This window comes from Schistocerca serialis, chromosome 3 (genome assembly GCF_023864345.2).
Source record: "Schistocerca serialis cubense isolate TAMUIC-IGC-003099 chromosome 3, iqSchSeri2.2, whole genome shotgun sequence".
In the NCBI taxonomy this organism is placed as follows: domain Eukaryota; kingdom Metazoa; phylum Arthropoda; class Insecta; order Orthoptera; family Acrididae; genus Schistocerca; species Schistocerca serialis.
Window position 1 is genome coordinate 849,176,078 of NC_064640.1, and position 23,142 is coordinate 849,199,219.

A 23,142-nucleotide genomic window follows, 5' to 3' on the forward strand; every position below is an offset into this window, starting at 1 on the left:
CATCAATATGGTCCTGAAATATTACAATGAATTATCAATTACAATTAAGAATTAACAATTGCATGAAATAAATACACCCTGATATCAAAGTTGGTCCAAACATACAGAGGCATTCACTACCAAAGAGAACTTTACACACATACAGCTGAGGAAAAGATACCAATGTGTTTAGCATACTCTAAAGATATGAGCCTATATCAGGCTAGGGCTATCATAAATCCCATACGCTCTCCTAAATAACATCTCAGTGAAAGTGCCTTACAAATGCCCCTGTTTGGCCTGTTACCAACTATTAAGTGTGCATCTACCTTCTGTGATTCTGTGGATAACTGATAAGCAATGGTGTCACATTGTGGTGTTGTAGACAAGTATGGAACAAATGGGAGGGAGAGGTATGGTTGATGGTTTCCCAAACCTAGCATAAGGTGGGAGACACCTCAACCACAGCCACCCACCCCCACCACAAAAGTAGTTGAAAACATTATGTTATTGTTATTGTTGTTGTTGTTGTTGTTGTTGTGGTCTTCAGTCCAAAGACTGGTTTGATGCAGTTCTCTGTGCTACTCTATCCTGTGCAAGCCTCTTCATCTCTGTGTAACTACTGTAACCTACATCCTTCGGAATTTGCTTACTGCATCCATCTCCACATGGTTGAAGGCGCAGGCGGCCGAATTTTACGACGAAGGAATTTCCAAGCTCGTCCATCGCTATGATAAGTGCCTTAATTTAAATGGCAACTATGTAGAAAAGTAGTATTTAAGTGCGGCTTTCATCTGTATATAATTAAAAGAATTTCCAATACTTTATTTATTTTTAATTCCAAAACGTAATGTACTTTGTGGATAGCCCTCGTATAAGGTCATTGGTCTCATTGGATTAAGGGAGGATGGAGAAGGAAGTGAACCATACCAGCATTTGCCTGAACTGATTTAGGAACATCACAGAAAGTCTAAATCAGGATGGCCAGACAGGGTATTGAACTATCGTCATCCTGAAAGTGTGGCCAGTGTGCTAACCACTGCGAGACTTCTCTCGGTCAAAAATGTGTGATCAGTTGGATGATTAGGGAATTGTCTGATGGTAACAGCATAAGTGAGCAACAGTTGGTACTGTCAGAAATAAAGAGGGAAGATTCTTGCTTCAGCAAGAAGTTTGTCTAGGGGACTAGTCAGGAAGGTGCCAGTGGCCAGTCTTACCCCATGATGACTGACTGGATCTAACAGTTTCAAAATGTAAAAGGGTGCCAAAACACAAACCTGGCAACCATAGTCCAACTGTGGCAATAGCAGGGCCTGATAAATACAGAGAAGAGTAGTGCAATCAGCACCTGGAGAGGTGTGGGCAAGAAAGCAAAGACTGTTAGTCTTTAGTTGACAAATATCGTGCAGCCAAGTCAGTGTTGAGGCTAACTGACATATCTGTCAATGGACAAAGGGGTGTTTGCCTAGCTTAAGAACTAGTATGATGATACTACCTAACCACTGTGAAGAGAAATGTGGTTAAAGATCCTCAGTACATGGAGCAACTGAATAATATTCATTCAGATGTTGGATCATCTCATAATGAATTTAATCAAGGCCTGGGACCATACTGTGAGATGAGGAAAGTGCCTGAAGTAGCTCCAATGCAGTGAAATGTTCATAGTGCTCCCTACATTCATTTTTACTGCATTTAATTAGATAGTGAACCTCAGAATTTAGTTGCCTGAAAGGGAGGATGGTGGATTTCCTGGAAAGAGGCAATACAATAAACTCTCCAAGGTATTGCCAAACTGAATAGGCATTGCAGTTTCTTTGGTCCACCATGGCACATACAATGGTGGAGGCAACCTTCAGAATGAGGAATAGCAGTTCCAGGAGCATGGGAGATTGTATCGAAGACATCTCCCACAACCTTGTTGAAGCAATCTGACAGACAGGCAACAAAGATGATAGCAAAAGCATACAACTGTCATTGGTTCTCTGAAGTGCCAAACATGGTTATTGGTCCATAGGGCTGTGACAAGTGATAGGACACTGAAAAATGGTCACTGTACAAAGCTCACTGGGTACAGGCCATTCTAGCAAAGCCATGAGCTTAGGGGAAAGAGATCATAAGGTCAGCAGCTGAATAGGTGCTATGGGAGGCAACAAAGTGGCTAGGAGTATTGTCATTGAGGGGAGACAGACCAAGATTGGAAAGAAGTTAGCTAATCAGAAGGCCTACCAGAAGAAATGGAACTTCCCCAGGGCATGATGGTGTGCACTGTAATTGTAAAGTAAGAGCAAAGGGCGGGACTGATTGATTAACTGAGAGAGTATGGGACCAAACGGTGAAGTCATCAGTCCCGCGATCCCCCCTTTGGAATCGCGGGACTGATGACTTCACCATTTGGTCCCATACTCTCTCAGTTAATCAATCAGTCCCGCCCTTTCCTCTTACTTTACAATTACAGTGCACATTAGAAAGAGAGTCCGGTAGAAATGAAAAGATTCAATCAGAGGAGTAAAATTATAAAAGAATGAACATTAAACACACACAGTATAAGCATAAAAGGTGAGACCAAACCTAAAAACTGGAAAAAGGGAAAGAGGGGGGGGGGGGGGGGTGGAGGCAGTCATGGGATCACAAACCGTGAAGACTGCAAAAGGAGTCCCAATCACAACCAACCTGCCCCTGCTCCAAGACAAAAGGAGAACCTCATATCTAGAAATAAAAACCACTTTCATAGAATAATGTGAGGACCAGGTCAATCATCTGTGAATCATCCGCTAACATTAAATTTAAGGAAGCAAGGAGACTATACTTAGCATGAAGGGTCGAAAGAAGGGACATGCCACCAATATGCGAGATTTCGCCAGTCTGGCGTCACAACCACATTGTGGGGGTGGGTCATTATGTAGGAGGAAACAATGGGTGAGCCGGGTATGGCCAGTAAGTAAACAACATAAAACAGTGGACTCCTGAGAGGGGGCAGAAAGAAGTGCCCCAAACTGCAGTAGACTCCTTGATTGTGCGGAGTTTATTACTATGAGCAGTAGCGCTCCAGATGGCATTCCACTGTTGGGCAAAGAGAGATTTGACATATATCCACATATCCGCAGTTGGAATCATGAAAGGAAAAGGGGGTAAGTATTTGCTTCTCTAGCCAAACAGTCAGCCACTTCATTCCCTGGGATTCCCCCATGACTTGGGACCCAGACAAAGATGACTTAACAGGCAGCATGCTCTAGGGCAGAGAGAAAGTCATGGATGGCGGAGACCAAGGGGTGATGAGAGTAGCATCGATCAATAGATTGAAGTCAGCTGATAGGTATTCCTGCTTAAGGGAAGTCTCTCTAACAAAGAAGCCACTTTCTACAAAGCTTGGGTATCCGATTAATGAGGGAATTAGTATATTTCATCAAAATATACAAGGTATTAGAGATAAAGTTAGTGAACTGCTTATAGATGTTGACTCTGAAATTATTGGTATATCTGAACACTTCTTAAATAAGGAGATAATTCAGAGGCTTCCTTTACCAGGATACAGGTTGGCTGGCAGCTTTTCTAGGAGCTCTTTGCGGTGTGGGGGAGTAGCCATGTATGTGAAAAACGGTATCCCATTTGAGTCAATTGATGTTTCAAAGTACTGCACTGAAAAGGTGTTTGAATGTTGTGCAGGTGTGGTTAAATTTAGTGGAGCTAAACTTCTTACTGTTATTATTTATAGATCCCCAGACTCCGATTTCACAACTTTTTTGCTAAAGCTAGAGGAGGTTCTTGGTTCACTTTATAGGAAATACAAAAAGTTAGTTATATGTGGTGACTTCAATATTAATTGTATAAGTGATTGTGCAAGGAAAAGGATGCTGGTAGACCTCCTCAATTCATATAATCTTATGCAAACCGTATTCTTTCCAACGAGAGTGCAAGGGAACAGTAGAACAACCATAGACAATATTTTTGTTCATTCGTCATTATTAGAAGGGCATTCTGTTAGCAAAAAGGTGAATGGCCTTTCAGATCATGATGCACAAATTTTAAGCCTAAAAGATTTTTGTGCTGCAACACATGTTAAAGATAGTTACCAACTTTTTAGGAAAGCTGATCCAGTTGCTGTACAGACTTTTGTAAACCTTATCAAGGAACAAGAGTGGCAAGATGTTTATAGTGCTGATACAGTAGACGATAAATATAATGCTTTCCTCAAGACTTTTCTCATGCTCTTTGAAAGTTGTTTTCCGTTAGAACGTTCAAAACAGGGTACTAGCACAAGCAGGCAGCCTGGGTGGCTGACTAAAGGGATAAGAATATCTTGTAGAACAAAGTGGCAATTATATCAAAACGTTAGAAACAGTCAAAATCTAAATACAGCAGCCCATTACAAACAGTATTGTAAGGTGCTTAAAAAAGTTATTAGGAAGGCAAAAAGTATGTGGTATGCAGATAGAATAGCTAAGTCTCAGGATAAAATTAAAACCATATGGTCAGTCGTAAAGGAAGTGGCTGGTCTGCAGAGACAGGTCGAGAATATAGAATCAGTGCGTAGTGGGGATGTCCGTGTTACTGATAAGTCGCATATATGTAGAGTACTTAATAATCACTTTCTGAATATAGCAGGTGAACTAAATAGAAACCTAGTCCCAACAGGGAATCATATAGCGCTCTTAGAAAAAAGTGTTCCGAGACTGTTACCTGAAATGCTCCTCCATGATACTGACAAGAGGGAGATTGAGTTAATAATTAAATCACTAAAGACCAAGAACTCTCATGGATATGACGGGGTATCTAGCAGAATACTGAAGTATTGTTCCACATATGTTAGCTCAGTACTTAGCCATATCTGTAACTTTTCCTTTAGGAGTGGTCGGTTTCCTGACCGATTAAAGTACTCGGTAGTGAAGCCACTTTATAAAAAGGGAGACAGGGATAATGTTGACAATTATAGACCTATTTCTATGCCATCGGTGTTTGCTAAAGTTATCGAGAGGGTTGTATATACAAGGTTACTGCAGCATTTAAATTCACATAATTTGCTGTCAAATGTACAGTTTGGTTTTAGAAATGGCTTAACAACTGAAAATGCTATAGTCTCTTTTCTCTGTGAGGTTTTGGACGGATTAAATAAAAGGTTGCGAACGTTAGGTGTTTTCTTTGATTTAACGAAGGCTTTTGACTGTGTTGACCACAAAATATTACTGCAGAAGTTGGAACATTATGGAGTAAGGGGAGTAGCTTACAATTGGTTCGCCTCCTACTTTAAGAACAGAAAGCAGAAGGTAATCCTCCGCAATATTGAGAGTGGTAATGATGTTCAGTCCCAATGGGGCACTGTTAAATGGGGCGTTCCCCAAGGGTCGGTGCTGGGGCCACTGCTGTTTCTTATTTATGTAAATGATATGCCTTCTAGTATTACAGGTGATTCAAAAATATTTCTGTTTGCTGATGACACCACCTTGGTAGTGAAGGATCTTGTGTGTAATATTGAAACATTATCAAATAATGTAGTTCATGATATAAGTTCGTGGCTTGTGGAAAATAATTTGATGCTAAATCACAGTAAGACTCAGTTTTTACAGTTTCTAACCCACAATTCAACAAGAACTGACATTTTAATCAGACAGAATGGGCATGTTATAAGCGAGACGGAACAGTTCAAGTTCCTAGGCGTACGGATAGATAGTAAGCTGTTGTGGAAAGCCCATGTTCAGGATCTTGTTCAGAAACTAAATGCCGCTTTATTTACCATTAGAACAGTATCTGAAATAAGTGACATTTCAACACGAAAAGTAGTATACTTCGCATATTTTCATACGCTTATGTCATATGGTATTATTTTTTGGGGTAATTCTTCTGATTCAAAAAGGGTATTTTTGGCTCAAAAACGGGCTATTCGAGCTATGTATGGTGTAAGTTCGAAAACCTCTTGTCGACCCCTATTCAATAGTCTGGGAATTTTGACATTGCCCTCACAGTATGTATTTTCTTTAATGTCGTTTGTTGTTAGCAATATTAGCTTATTCCCAAGAGTTAGCAGCTTTCACTCAGTTAATACTAGGCAGAAATCAAATCTGCATGTGGAATGCACTTCCTTGACTCTTGTGCAGAAAGGAGTGCAGTATTCTGCTGCATCAATTTTCAATATGCTACCACAAGAACTCAAAAATCTTAGCAGTAGCCCAAACACTTTTAAGTCTAAACTGAAGAGTTTCCTCATGGCTCACTCCTTCTATTCTGTCGAGGAGCTCCTGGAAGAGCTAAAAAATTAAGCAAATTCCAGTGTTACATTCTTGGTTTTCTTTATTTAAACTAACGACTTGTCATCTGAATATGTTTCTGATATTTCATTTTATCTGTTTCTACAATCGTGTTATAATTTCATGTATTGACTCGTTCCATGACCATGGAGACTTCTCCTAAATGTGGTCCCACGGAACAATAAATAAATAAATAAAAAATAAATAAATAAATAGCCTGAAGGCTGCTCATGGAGTCTGAACAAATTAAAACACTATGGAGGGAGGCCTGAGAAACAAAAAAGGAGGGCCCTGTAAATGGCTAGAAGCTCTGCTGTAAATACACTACATGATCCTGGCAACAAATAGTGCTCAAAGCTGGTAAGAGACGTGAAAGCATATCCCACCTTATCAGTAGTCTTAGAACCATCAGAGTAAAAGATGGTGGCACCCTGGAACTCTGCAAGGATGGCACATACAAGATCCCAGTAAACCATAGGATCAATATAGATCTTAGGACCCTGGAAGAGAGTGCAGATGGAGATCCTGACAGAGGGTAGTGAGATGCATGCCAACTGGCAATCCCACCCTTGGGCAGGTGTTATGAGGGAGACATACCTCATTGGTGAAGACTGCAGTGTATAGAGGATGGTCAAGGAAGTGGTGAATGGCAACTGCGTAAGAAACAAGGAGTTGGCTCTGTTGGATGTGTATGGGGGGAGGGGAAATCCACGCTTATGTGAGGAGGCTATCAACAGGACTAGTGCACAGGGCACCAATAGCCAGATGCACCCCACAATGATGGACAGGGTCAAGGAGTTTCAAATTGGAAGGAGCTGCTGAACCATAAATCTGACTACCATAATAGATAATAGAGTCTGGACAAAACCAGAGCATGGTGGAGAAGGAGGAGGAGGAGGAGGTGGAGGAGGAGGAGAAGAGGAAGAAGAAGGAGGAGGAGAGTAGAATGGTCTGCACCCCAAGATGTGTGGGCCAGGAGGTGGAGAGCAGTAAGCTTCCGTATGCATGTAGTTTTTAGGTAGTGAATGTGGGGCAGCCATGTCAGCTTGTTATCAAAAATAAGGCCCAAGAAACGGGACTGTGTTACAAAATCAACGAGCTGGTTGCCTAAGTAAAGTTCTGGATCAGGGTGTACTGTGGGTTGACAACAAAAATGCATAACCTACGTTCTGGAGGAGGAAAACTGGAAGCCGTGGGTGGTGGCCCACACCGAGGCCCATCGGATGGTGCCTCGGATCTGGCACTCAGCAGACATTATCGAGTGGGAGCTGCACCAGGTGCAAAAATTGTCAACGCACAACGCCAGGGTAACTAGAGGCCCAACAGAGGTCACAAACCCATTAATGGCAGTGAGGAAGAGAGTAACATTTAGCACAGAACCCTGTGGTGAAGTGCCAACTTGAACTCGGATGAACCAGTAAGATAAAAACTCGCGGATAAAAATCTGAAGAGGACCATGGAAGCCCCAGTCATGGAGGGTAACTAAAATGTAATGGCACCAAGCCATATCATACACCTTATGTAGGTAAAAGAACAGTGGGACAAGGTGCCAGCAGTGAGTAAAAGCCTGCCAGATGGATGATTCCAATCACAGTAAATTGTCAGGTGAGAGAGTGGGGTGGGGCTGGCGTAAGGACGAGGGGGGAAGGGGGGGCATGGTAAGAGGAGGAGGAGGAGGAGGAGGAAAGGAAGTAACAGAGGCAAAAGTTGAAGATAGTGACCCCGGATGCAGTCTCTCATACTTTTGGCGAGCCTCAGTGTAAGACAGGGGATCCAGGGGCTTATATTCTTGTATCTTCTTTTCTCTCTTGTAAGTCGAGCAGTCTGGTGAGTGAGGGGAGTGGTAGTCAGCACAATTACCACACACATGCAGTGGAACAAGGGCTTCCCTCATGGATGGTGTGGTCACAGTCACCACACAAGGGGTCCGCCGTACAGCGGAAAGACATATGCCCAAAACGCAACCCCCAAAAGCACCACATAGGTGGAGGGATGTACAGCTTCATGTCACATCTGTAACACATAACCTTGACCTTCTCTGGGAGGGTATCCAACTTGAAAGCCAGGATGAAGGCGCCAGTATTGGTGCAGTTGTCTTTCAACCCTTCTGCACACGTCGGACAAAATGAACACCACGCCAATCCAGATTAGCCTGGAGTTCCTCATCAGTTTGCAGGGCAAGATCCCTATAAAAAAATGACTCCCTGGGTCATATTCAGAGATTGGTGAGGAGTGATAGACACTGGGACATTGCCAAGACAATCACAGGCACAAAGAGCTGCAGATTGGGTGGCAGAAGTAGTTTTGATCAACACGGAACCCAATCACATCTTACTAATCCACTCCACTTCACCAAACTTGTCCTCTATATTTTCCACAAAAAACAACGGCTTTGTGGTGGTGAATTTGTCCCTGCTATCTGTCCCAGTACAGATGAGGTAACGGGGAAAAGTTACAGCTCCATGGAAGCCTGGCCCTCGTCCCATGGTGTAGCCAGGGAGGGGAAAGTTGCCAGGTCATGTGAGACAGCATTTAAGAATCCTTCACTATTTGAAGAGATGGCTGTGTGAGAACAGCCAGATTTTTGCAGCTTGCAACAAGCATCCGCCCTGATATCACCCACTGCAACCAGGGGCTCTCCCCATGGGCATCACCCAGTCACAGCAAGGGCCATCTGGCACAGTGGCCGTTGACAAGAGTTCCAATGCTCCAAGAAGACAAGCAACTACTCCTTGGCATACACAGGGAGGGAACAACTGAGGTTTCAGCAGTGTGATCCCTGTGTTGTCAGGGGGCTCAGCCATATGGGTACATAACAGCCCCACCACAAGGACTGGCTACACGTGCTGGTGACCTAGCAGTGTGGAAGGGGGCTAGACTGGGAAAGGGAGAGGGGAACTGAGAATGGAGAGGAATCCACACCGTAAATGCTAGGGAGGGAGTTCTTCCCCATATGACTCACAATAAAAACAGGAAATTTTGAAGTGGAGGTAAAACCTCAAGTGGGGACTACAACGTCAAAAGGGTGAAAGAACGGGCAAAAGGAACAAAATTGCAACCAATACAGGAAACCAGGAGAATAGCCAGGTCAACATAAAGCAGAACACCAAGAAAGGGGAAGGAGGTGGCAACAGGGAAGGAGCAGGGATAGGGAGGGAGGGGGCAGGGAGAAGGAAAAGCAGCGAGGGAATGAAAAATGAGCTGCAATAACTCGGGGCCTCATGTGCACCACACACGAACTCACGAAAGAACCATGAGCCCCCTGGAGAGGAAAGATGGGAGGGGGAGGGGAGTTGTTGGATTAAGTTGGTCATCTCAAGATAAATAATAGCCTGCCTTGGAGGTGGTGGTGATTGCTGAGGTCATTCTCACATGCACTGCAATTGCTTCCACTGTAGTACAAACAGAAATTCACACATTGATGGCATGATAACAATGCAGCATTGGGAAATAGTCATCAGTGAAGCATGTTTGTTATAGAGCAACACGAATTGTAGAAGATGAGTAAATGAGATAATGTAGTTCTGGCAGGTGACAGTAATATCCATTACAGTTTGATTAGATCATCACGTGCTGGGTGTCCTGATTAGGCTAGAAGGGCCAGAATGATCAGTTATGCCCCAGAATCACTACCTGTCATCAGTGGGGATGGAATCATATTGATTAACATTTGTTCCATATCCAAATGAGTGGAGAGATCTGATGCCTCTGGAGTCACTGGAATGGCCTTCTCCTGGTATTTCCCTTCTGCTTCACAACCTTTGGTCACTGACATTCTTGTGAGGACTTATCAAAAATGGTTCAAATGGCTCTGAGCACTATGGGACTTAACTTCTGTGGTCATCAGTCCCATAGAACTTAGAACTACTTAAACCTAACTAACCTAAGGACATCCCACACACCCATGCCCGAGGCAGGATTCGAACCTGCGACCATAGCCGTCGCGCGGTTCCAGACTGTAGTGCCTATAACCGCTCGGCCACACCGGCCGACGAGGACTTATCCACAGCAGTTGTGGATAAGGATGAAGGGCAGACAACTCTGGCACCCCCAGGATGTGGCAACTCCAGGCAATAGTTGGTGTCAAACCTCTGACCTTGGGGTTTCTGGGGAAAGGGGTCCCAAGAGGGAGCCCTGCTAGAGGAGGGAGCTGCTTCTCTGGATGGGAGCAGGATGTGGTTCCCAAAGATGGGGCCATGGAAACCACGAGAGAAGGGCAGAGGCAGGATGTAAGTATTCATTTTTTTTTAAGCATCAATACATGACAGGTGCTCAATTTTTCAACTTTTTATATTTTTGTACTTTTTTAAATCTGGGCAAGTCAGTAAATGCGGAGGATAGTGTTTTTTTTATTTTTTATTTTTTTGCAAGTGAGACACAAAGAATAAACCACCATTTGACTGTAAATTACTATATTTTTCTTCTGTACTACCTATATTTCACATTTTACATAGTTATTGAGTACAATGCTAAAAGCTCTTACACCATTAAGACATCATATCTAGTTATATCTGGTTTTTCACCATATATAATGTGTTAATCGTCGAAGAACTTTTAGCATTGTACTTGATAATGGCATAAAATCTGAAATATAGATAGTACAGAAGAAAAATACAGTAATACACAGTCAAATGGCGGTTTATTCTTTTAAAAAATACTGCATGACTGTGACTCAGCACAATCAAAGACCTTTTACAAAGGTGGTTGTTTAAAAGGCTCTTCATGGAATGGCCATCTACAGTTGCCACATTTTATGGCATGTGGCAGGATGACATATGACCAAAGCATACGCATTGGAAGGACCTCGTGGGTGATAGGACATAATGTTTCATTTCACACCTGTACACCATGATTAACTTCCTCTGGGAGGAGATTTGCTTCAAATACTAAGATGAAAGCAGCTGTATCTGTTCGGTTATTCTTTGGACCTTTTTGTACATGCAAAAAAACGGAAACCGTGCCATTTGAGATTAACCTATAGCTTCTTGACTATCTACAGTGTAAGGTTTCCTTGGACCAGATTAGAGATTTACATGGGGCAATAGAGAGTAGTCAGGAGTACTGATTGCCATGCAGTGGACCTGGGTTAAATTCCCAGTACTTCTGGGATTTTTTCTTGGTGGGAACACTGGAACAGGGTTCACTCAGCCTCATGATGCCAACTGAGGAGCTACTTGACCTAGAAGTAGTGATTCCAGGTTATGAAAACTGACAGTTGGGTTAGCCATGTGCTGATCTGACACCCCTCCATTGCACATCCAATAGTCCCATTGACTGAGGATGACACAGTGGTAAGTCAGTACTGACGAGCCTGCCAGGGCTCAAGGACAGAGTTCGGTTTAGTGAACAGTCATTGGTAAGCTACCCAGTTGTCCACATGTTTAAAGAGCTTGAGATTGTGCAGCAGAGGTGGCCTTAAAAGTGATCCATTGTGCATTTCTCACAGGGAGTCAACTACAAATTTATCTTCAATTTGTTCTACACAAAAATAATGGTGTTTTCACTGTAGAAGTATTCCCATTTACTCTAGTACATACCAGGTACCGAATAAATTTTTTTGCTCCCAGCAGTCTGGCCCATTAGGTAGACAATGTGGGGAATTGTTTTTGTGTTTTATTCATCTCATGATGTACATTTGCAATCCATTTGGTTTGCATATAGGAGACATGTCAAAAATCTATAAAACAGTTACAATGATTTTTACATTAATAAATAATAGCACTATAATAAATAATAACACTATAAGGATATTTCTTAGAACGTGTAACACATTGTCCAGCTCAAAAATTTCCAGTTTGTCATGCATGAATTCATCCACTGAGTACTAACACTTCCGTGTCAGTACCTCATATAGCTTTCTTTTAAGTGAGTCTAAATTCATCTGCATTAACTTGTTCCCTTTTAATTTATTACAAATTTTCATTCCCATGTATTGAGGTCCCTGGGCATACAGTCTGATGTGGTGGGTGGGGAGCATAAAATTTTCTGTTTCTAGTATCACGTGAATGGACAAAATGGTTTCTCTCAAATAATTCATGTCTGGTGTACAGAAATATAATAATCTCATAAATGTATAAGGATGGCAGAGTTAATAATTTAAGTTTTCTAAATACTGGTCAGCATGGTTCTTTGTGATTTGCACTGCACATATTTTGTATGATTTTTTCTGTCCTTTTAGTATCTGCACTATTTGTTGAGTTACACCAAAAAACAATACTATACCTAATAATGGATTCAAAGTAGCTTGTATATGCTACTTTTTGTGTGTCCACATCAGTTGCAGTTGATAATATTTGCATTGCAAATGCAAAGCTGCTCAGTTTGTTTGCCAGGTATTCAACGTGTGCCAGCCAGCTCAAATTTTTATCTACATTTAAACCCAAGAATTTGACTGAATCAACTTCTTCTATAGCTTTGTTGTTGTGTACAATTTTAGTCTGCTCACATTTGGACTGTTTGGTTTTGAACTGCATCATGCGAGTCTTAGATACGTTTAGATTCCACCCATTTAGCTGAAACCAAGTTTCTAAATCACTGAGGGTACTGATCACAGATTTGGGAATTTTTTTTCTGAATCCTGATCTTCAACTAAGACAGAAGTATCAACTGCAAACAGAACTGATGGGGAGCTGATATTTGATGGTGAGTGATTAACATAAAAGAGAAATAGGACTGAGCATAATATGGAGCCTTGTGGAACAACCTAATTCCCCCCCCCCCCCCCCCCCCCAGGCAGAAAAATAATATATGCCATTTGAAGAAATGATAACTCTTTACTTTCTGTTGGATGAGTAGGATTTAGGATTTAAGCCATTGTAGGGCACTGCCACTAATGACATATTTTTCAAGTTTGTAAACAAGCAATGTATTGTTTACAGAATCAAACACCTTTGTGAGGTCGCAGAAAATTCTTGCCATCTTATTTCTCTTGTCTAATGATGTACTTATTTTCTCAATGAAACTGTTTACTCCGTCTATAGCGTTTTCCCCCTTTTGAAAACCAAACTGATTGTTTAGAATAACAGAATATTTTTCAATGAAGTTTTGGATTTGTGCAACAGAAAGTTTTTCAAACAAAATATTTTAGATAGGACTGGGAGAATTGAAATAGGATGATAATTTCCCATGATCTCTCTTGATCCCTTCTTGAAGAGTGGTTTGACTTCAGCATATTTTAGTTCCTCTGGGAAACAGCCCTCTTCAAAAATTGATTCATTGTTTGAGCTAGTGGGTTTGCAATTTTATTGTGTACCACTTTAATAACTTTGGTGGGTATTCCATCCCAACCTGCAGATTTTTTGTTTCTCAATGTTAGAATAGCATTTTCTACATCCTCCACAGAAACTTTTAAGAATTTTGTAAAGTTTTCAGAGTTTTCTCCTAGGACAAAGGGATTTACTTTGTTGTGGCAATCTATTACATCTACATCAGACTTTGCTACATTTATAAAGAATTTATTACAGTACTCTGCCATTTGAGTTGCATTTACAATAGTATTTCCTTCAATGTCAGTTTTTGAAATTGCTTGGTTACAGGCTTTAACACCTAACTCAGATTTAATGACTGATCACACAGCCTTTGTCTTATTTTTATGGTTTAAAATTAGCCTGTTATCTGCCAGTTGTTTTGCTGCCCCGACAACTCTTTTAAATATGGTTTTATAGAGCCTAACATATTTAATGAAAGCTTCTCTGTGCAGTTGCCTTTTCTTTACACTGAAAATTTTTATGCCCTGGGTAATCCACTTAATTTTTTTTATTTTATTGCTGCACAGTCTAGGTGGAAATGTTTTATTAGATACAGCAAGATGACTATTTAGGAATTTCTCAAGGTTTTCATCACTTGAGTTACATTGATCAAAAGGCCATGTTTTCTCTTTTAGCTTCTCACTAAATGTTAGCAAGTTTTCTTTGCTAAAGTTCCTGCTCATATGGGTTCTCACACATGAATAGTTCCTGTGTCTGTCTTTGGCAGCTCAATGAACACTGCACAATGATCTGAAATACCTGTATCTGGACAAAATTTATACACATATTCATATACATAATTAGTTAGAACATTGTCAATACATGTTGCTGATTTCCCATTGTCTCTGGTAGATTCAAGGAAATTTAACTTGAAACCGTATTTTTTTTTACTAAGTCACTGAATTGAAGTGTGGCCACCATCACACATGATATCAATATTAAAATCAGCAGCTATTACAATTTTTTCTTTTTTTCCTCTACAAAAGTCTTCTAGCATAATTTGAAGCTTAGATAAGAATAGTTCTGTTGTTGATGCCCCTGGAATTCTGTATATTGAGATTATTATGACATTTGTCAGTGAGTCCACCAATTCTACAAAACAGCTCTCAAACACACATTCTTCATTTAAATAATTAAAACAGTTTCTCATCTCATAAAGTTTATATCACTATGTAGAAGTATACATGAGCCTCCATGTGACTTGTTTCTTCTGCAAAAGTTACTTGCTTATCTGAAGTTTCCTATATTGTTTAGAATTTTGATTGTGTCCTCTGTAAACCTGTGCTCATTTAAACAAGCAACTCTTAGATTTGCACATTCTGACAGAATGATTTCCAATTCATCTATTTTGGAGCTTTTGTTGTTAGAAGCATCAGTGTTTAAACCATTTATATTCCAGTGGATACCATACCTACTTTCACTATTATTTATGGGCTTTAGCACATTTCTCACCAGCAGAACTGGAACTGTCTGCACTGAAATTCCTAGACTTCTCTGATTAGACAACCAGATCAGAACAGCCATTATGAAAATTTCATTTTCTATGTCTGATTTGCAAAATGTCTGCCTGATGCCATCTACTCTAGTCTAGGGCTCTCCCTATGGACAAAACTCATCCACAGCAGAGACCAACTGGCAAAATGACTACTGCCGGGAGTTCTGATGCCCCATGAAGTTGGGAATCTACTCCTTGGCATGCATCGAAAGTTAGTATCGGAAGTGTGATCCCTGTGTTGTCAGAGGGCTCCACTGAAATGGTATGTAATGACCCCACCATGTCAGATTGGCTACCACATTGGCTTTTAAGCACATGTATGAGTCTAAGCAGGTACTGTCCACAGATTATCTTTAACACTGTATGGAGTGGATGCTACTGACAGTGTTGTTCTCCAGTTATTGCACATTACAGAAAATAATTAAAAATGAATATAAAATCTAGAGGGGAACTAAAATTGGTGTAATATAATTAAATGAAGATTTCAAGGAAATAAAGCGGAACCTAGGCAACAGCCAGGTCAACATCAAAGGTTGCCTCCATGAGGAAGTAAGATGAGTATAGTTGGAGATGGGAGACTGCAGCACGAGAAAGCAAGGAGATACTACAATAGATTGGGGGGCCGTGCTCACCATGCATGTACTAATGAAAGAGTTATGAGCCTCCTGGGGGTTGGGGTGGGTGGGGAGGTGGGGGAAGGGTACAGCAAGTGGCATGGACAGAGTGGCAGCATAAAAAGTAAAAGAGAGGAAGGAAACAAGGGGGTGCAAATGAAGGAGATAAACCATAGAAAAGAGGTATTAAGTGCTGATGATCCCAAGTAAGTAATCTCATCTGCAAGCTGTATGTCAATATTACAGATCTACAAAATTTAACTGATCAAATAATTTTCAAATTTAAATAAATAAATCAAAGTAGAAACAAAGTAAAATAAAGTTGGTGAAACTTTGGTATTTATGAATGACATATGTTTAATGTGCTACTGGTTTACCTGCTGCTCCAAACTGATTAGATTTTATTCTCTCATTTAATTTGTCAAGCTCATCTTTTAAACTAAGATTTTTTTATTAATTCTTTCTACTTCTTCTGCTTTTTCTTTTTCAAAATATTCCTTTTCATTAATTATAGGCAAGATTTTCAGCATTTTTAAGTCTTCATCCTTTCTCTGCAACAAGGCAACCATCATTTTTTTCTCTGTCTCCACAACTCTCAAGGCATCAAACTTTCGTTTCATTTCGAGTAATTTTATCTGTGCCATCCTTAAAGCATTGTTCTCTCTAACCTGCAAACAAATTGTAAACAAGCAATTTTCAATGACAAATTGGTATCATCTGCATTACTGGCCAGCAATATGACCTCACATCCAGGAACATGCATATCATCATGAATGTGAAAAGAAATCCTACCTTCAGATGCCATTTTAACTGAATTACAAATAAATAAAATTCAAGCTATAATACAGAAACAGTCATAACATATTGCAAAACCAGGTAAAGAACCACAACAAAGAGTAGCTAGTTGTTGATACAGGATTTCACTGAGAGAAGCTCTGTGACAATGCTGTATCCTGCTACCAGTGCATGTGACATATATAATAGATGGAAACAATCCACGTGGGAAAATTTTATATAAGAAACAAAGATGCTGTGATTTACCAAGCGCTGGTAGATAGACACAATAAAAAACACATGAACACTCACACAAATTTCAAGCTTTCGCAACCCAAGGTTGCTTCATCAGGAAAGACGGAAGGAGAGGGAAAAACGAAAGGATGTAGGTTCTAAGGGAGAGGGTAAGGAGTCATTCCAATCCCGGGAATAAAAAAACCTTACCTTAGGGGGAAAAAAAGGACAGGTATACACTCACCTTAAAACCCACATCCTTTCGTCTTTCCTGATGAAGCAACCTTGGGTTGCAAAAGCTTGAAATTTGTGTGTGTGTGTTTTTTATTGTGTCTATCTACCACCGACTTGTGACTGCCCCTGGGAGGCATTATGCATGGAGCAGAGCTGACTCTCTCTGTTTATCCATTTGTACTTTTTACACTCATTGTTCTGTGTCTCGTATTGTGTGGATTCGTGAGAGGTCTATTTCTGTTACTGTTCAGAGGTTTATGAATAAAACATTTATTTGTGTTACTTTGATAAGTTTCATGTATTACTAGGTAAAGTCAGGCATCGAATCATTCCCTAAACTACATGCCTACAAATGACATCTATCAGAAATCAAAATAAATGCTTTTTCAAAAGAACTAGAAAAACAAAGATGGGATGAAGTGTATAAGGAAACCAATGTGGATATGAAATTCTCTAAATTCTCCACATTGTTTAAATTTAACTTTGAAAAGGAATTTCCAAAAGTATGCATGTCTGTATCAACATTTCACAAAAACAGATGGATAACAGCAAGTATTAAGAAAGAAGTGCTCCCAAACACTTAAACACCTCAGTTCCATGGAAAAGATTCGCAATGATCCAGAATTCTTAAATTTCTATCATAGATACAAAAAGATCTATAAGAATGGGCTGATTGCTGCAGAAAAGTCATTTAATGATAAAATAATATATAATGCAGAGAATAAAAGCAAAGCAGTCTGGGATGTTGTAAAAATAGGAATGCAGAATAACATACTGCTAAGGGAGCGGGATAAAGTAATAAATGATTGACAGCACTTAGCAAACTATGTAAACTAGCATATTTGAAGTATTGCAGAGACAAAAATTCCCCCAAATAAACATAACACCTGTAAATAATGTTGCACTAAACATGGCGAAGTTACTTCCAACCACAGAGAATGAAGTCAGTAAAACAATTCAGAAACTAAAAAATAAAAAGTCAGTAGGTTTAGATGAAGTAGCAATGTGTGTACTGAAACAATGGATAGGGATTATACAAGGCCCCTTAACAAATATAATGAATGAATCCTTCACATCAGGGGCATTTCCAGAGCAGTTAAAACAGGCAAGAGTTGTACCTTTGCTTAAGAAAGGTAATGCAGAAGACATAGAAAATCACCAGCCCATTTCCCTGCTGTCGGCATTCTCAAAAATAATAGAAGCAATTATGAAAGACAGATTAATGAATTACCTGAATAAATACAATCTTTTCAGTTTGGTTTCCGAAGTGGCAAAAATACGGAGTCAGCCACATTAGAATTCACAAAAGTTGTACTTGATGCCCTTGATAAAGATGAGTGTGCCACAGGCATATTTTTGGATCTTTCTAAGGTGTCTGATACTGTCGACCACAAGATTCTATTAAATAAATTAGAAGCATCAGGAATAAGAGGAGTAGCTAATGACTGGCTTCGATCATACCCAACAGATACGGTAAAAAGAGTAGAGATAACACATACTTCAAATAGATCGAACATTTAGTAAAACACTTATTGGAACCAAAATACATTAACTTAGGGGTTCCGCAAGGTAGCATATTAGGACCAATATTGTTCCTGATATACATCAATGACTTTTCCAGTAGTGTTACTCATGGTGAAGAAATCCTCTTCCCTGATTCTTTTTATTTAATTTTTTGTAGGGTTTTAGGGCGCTCAACTACTGAGGTCATTAGTGCCGAGTCAAAAATGTAAGTGCACACATAATTCGGTACAACTCAAGGGGGGGGGGGGGGACACAAGAAAGTTCTTACAAAGACACAGATAAAATAATTAAAAGAGTTAGATGTCTTTGGATAAGTCCGTCAAAGTAATAAAACAAAGAACACGAGCAGCTGCTCGAGCGTCATCAGCTAAAATTTTCTGTAGGGTAGAGGGCAGAGACAGGACAACACGAGATTGAGTAAAATGGGGACACAACAATAAAACATGGCGCACTGTCAATGCATTACCACAAGGGCACTGCAGGACGGGGTCACCAGATAGCAGGTAGCGGTGGCTAAACCGGCAATGCCCAATCTGCAACCTGGCCAAAATGACTTCCTCTCGCCAAGATGGTCGGGAGGAGGTTGTCCAAGCTGTTGGGAACAGTTTTATGGCCCAGAGCTTATTTTCTTGAAGTGACTACCAAGTATCCCACCATAATGACACAAACCTCTTACTAACAACCCCACTAATGTCAGATGATTGGACACAAAGGGAGGATGGCCGAGGCAGGAGGACTGCAGCCTTGGCCACAGCATCAGCAGCCTCATTCCCAGGCACTCCTACATGGCTTGGAACCCACATAAAGCTAACTGGAGAGCCATCATCAGCAAAAGAATGGAGGGATTGCTGGATCCATTGCACCAAGGGATGGACCGGATATGGAGCTCCAAGGCTCTGAAGAGCACTGAGTGAATCAGAGCAGAGTACATACGGAGAATGGCGGTGGCAGTGGACATACTGAACGGCCTGAGAGAGAGCAAAAAGCTTAGCCGTGAAGCTGGAACACTGGTCGAAGAGCCGGTATGTAAAGGTGATGTCCCCGACGACAAAGGCACAGCCGACACCATCATCAGTTTTGTAGCCATCAGTGTAAATAAAAGTGTTACTGGTGAGTCGCGCACGAAGTTCGACAAACCGCGAGCAATACACTGCATCCGGAGTACCCTTCTTCGGGAGTGAGCTGCGGTCAAAATGAATGTGAACCGGAGCCTGGAGCCAAGGTGGTGTCGGGTTCTCACCCTCTGTGAAGGTGGTAGGGAGGCAAAAACCAATTGTCGAAGAAGGCGACGAAAGCGGACTCCAGGGGGCAGCAGGGCAGACACATGCAACCCACACTGGCGGTCGAGAGAATCGTCGAAGAAGGACTGATAAGAGGTGTGGTCGGGCATTGACAACAGCTGGCAGGCATACTGACAAAGCAGTATGTCATGCAGGTAGGTCAATGGTAATTCGGCAGCTTCAGCATAAAGACTCTCGACGGGACTGGTATAGAGAGCTCCGGTTGCAAGACGTAACCCCCAATGACGGATGGAGTTGAGACGGCATAAGAGGTATGGCCGAGCAGACGAGTAGATGAGGCTCCCATAATCCAGCTTTGATCGGACTATGGACCGATATAAGCGAAGCAGGACAGTGTGAACCACTCCCCAAGATGAACCACTAAGAACACGTAGGACATTCAGAGAACGTGTACAACGGGCAGCCAAATAAGAGACATGTGGAGACCAACAAAGTTTCCTGTCTAGTGTGAGCCCTAAAACCTTTGTTGACTCCATGAAGGGGAGAAAAACAGGACTGAGATGTAAGGATGGGGGAAGGAATGCTTTATATCACCAAAAGTTGATGCAAACCGTCTTCTCTTCAGAGAACCAGAAGCCATTAGCCGCACTCCATGAATATAGGCTGTCAAGACAACGCTGAAGGCAGCGCTCCAGGAGGCATGTTCTCTGGGCACTGCAGTAGATCGCGAAGTCATCGATGAATAGAGAGCCGGAGACGTTAGGTGGAATGCAATCCATAACGGGATTGATCGCTATGGCAAATGGGCTACGCTCAAAACGGAGCCCTGAGGCACTCTGTTCTCCTGGAGGAAGACGGACAATACGGAACCCACACGTAGCCTAAACATTCGATCTGTTAAAAATGAAACAAAACCTCCACAAAAAAATGGCCGAAGGCGTTGGAGACATCGACAGGGTCTACAAGTACCTCAGTACCTGAAGTCATGCCAGGTATCGAGGAGTGGGCCTTAATGCCCCACAGCCCGCGCAGGCCACTCCAGACGACAGAAGAGGGAGTGAAACTGTTAAAGGAACTTGTGAAAGAGGCCCAACAAGCTTTTTTGCCGTCTTTGATGACTCGACGACATTGCGCTTAGAGTCGTTTGTAATTAATACAATTCGCCAGTGTAGGATGGCGGCAAAAAGTGTGTAAAGCAGGTCGTCGAGCACAGACAGCATCTCTGCTAGCCTCATTCCACCAGGGGACTGAAACGTGATGTGCAGAAGTGGTAGTACGAGGAATGGAACGTTTGGCAGCATTGATGATAACAGCCGTGAGGTATTCGACCTGACTGGCACAGCTGAGAAAATCTTGGTCTGGAAAGGTCGCCAGGAAGGAGTAAAGTCCCTAGTCAGCTTTTGGTATGTTCCAGCTCGAGGGAAGTGGGGATGGGGTGTGGTGCAGGAGACGAACAACACAGGGGAAATGGTCGCTCGAATAGTTGTCAGAAAGGACATACCACTCGAACCAATGGGCAAGATTGGTAGAACAGATCGAGAGGTGTAAGTGGGAGTAGGTATGAGTAGAGTCCGAGAGGAAAGTCGGGGCACCAGTATTGAGGCAGACAAGATTGAGATGGTTGAAAACATCCACCAAGAGGGAGCCTCTCTGACAGAATGCAGGAGAACCCCAAAGGGGATGATGGGCATTGAAGTCACCAAACGATAAAAACGGCGGAGGAAGCTGAGCAAACAGGTGCATCATGTCAGCCCGACTAACTGCGGATGCCGATGGAGTGTAGACAGTACAAACAGAAAAAGTAAAGGCGCAAAGAGTAATATGGACAGCTATTGCTTGGAGTGGGGTGGTCAATGGGATGGGATGGTAATAGACATCGTCCCAAACGAGCAACATGACCCCACCATGAGCTGCAGTACCGTCCACAGGGGTTAGGTCAGATCACTCGGAGGTATAGTGGGTAAAAGCAATACGGTCAGTTGGGCGTAACTTCATTTCCTGGAGACCAATGACGAGTGGACAGTGCAGGCGGAGGAGCAGTTTTAATTCCTCCCAATTAGATCGAATACCTCTTATGTTCCAATGTAACAGAGCCACCGCGAGTCAGAGAAACGGGGAACGAAACGGGGGAGAGCTGGTCACCTCGATGGCCGCAGAGGGCCAGGTTTTGAGGGAACATCACTACAACCGTCGGGAGGCAGATCCTGTTCCATCGAGTCGTCGCCAGCTGCAGCCACATTATTGGGTTGCACAGGACGGGCAGCATTGTCTGCTGGCAACAGGCCTGCTAAGCGCCTGGCAGCCGAGCGTCCCGGCGAAACTGAAGACGGCCGGGAGCAGCGACTGTCAGATGGAGCATCAGACGAAATGTGCCTGGGTGGAGAGGGGGATAAAGACTTCTTCTTGGAGGCCTTCTTGGAAGACTGATGAGTCACAGGGATGGTGAGCTGTGGGGGCTGGACCCGAAGAAAGTCCTCATGCTCGGGGTCCTTTTTTGAATGCCGGACCTCGGAAGCTGGGGTCCGTAATGTTTCCCCGATGGACGCCTGAGAAGAGGATCGCTGCTCAGGACGACGATGACGACGACGACGACGACGAGGATGAGGAGGAGGAGGAGGATGAGGATGAGGATGAGGATGAGGATGAGGAGTAAGAGTGGCCCCTGGGTCAGAGGGGGCAGGGGCTGCGAGGGAGGAGGATTTGGAAGGGAGGGATGTGGGAGGCAGAGGCATAGACCCCGGATGGGGTGAGGAGGTGGAGGGGGGACAGGATAGGGGTGATGATACTGCAGAAGGAATGGACACAACTGAAGCAAACGACGTTGTCAACATCACGGGATGGAGGCGGTCATATTTCTTCCTGGCCTCAGAGTAAGACAGACGGTCCAAGGTTTTCAATTCTTGTACGTTCTTCTCCTTCTGATAGGCGGGGCAGTTGAAAGATCTAGGCGAGTGGAGGCCAGGACAATTGACGCACTGAGGTGGTGGGGTGCATGTATGTCCCTCGCGAAGACGATGTCCACAATCGCCACAAAGGGGCTCAGCTTCATACCGGGACAACATGTGCCTGAAGCGCAAACATCAAAAGCATCGCATAGGAGGTGGGATGTAAAGTCGAACATCGCACTGGTAGCACATCACCTTTAGCTTCTCTGGGACAACATCCCCCTCGAAGGTGAGAATAAAGGCCCCAGTGTCGACGCAATGATCTTTGGGGCCGAGCTGGACTCGCCAGATGAAATGCATGCCACGGCGCTCCAGGTTGGCCCTGAGCTCCTCACCAGATTGCAGCAGGAGGTCCTGATGGAAAACAATCCCCTGCGTCCTATCGAGCTCCAGATGTGGGACAATGGACACTGGGATGTCCCCTAGTTGGTCGCATGCCTGGAGCGCCACTGACTGTGTAGCGGAGGTGGTCTTTATGAGAATGGACCCCGAACGCATTTTACTAAGAGCATCAATTTCTCCGAAGATATCCTTGATATGCTGTACAAAGAACATGGGGCTTGAGGTGGCGAACATCCCCCATTGGTCCGAGAACAGACTAAATAGCGGGGGAAGT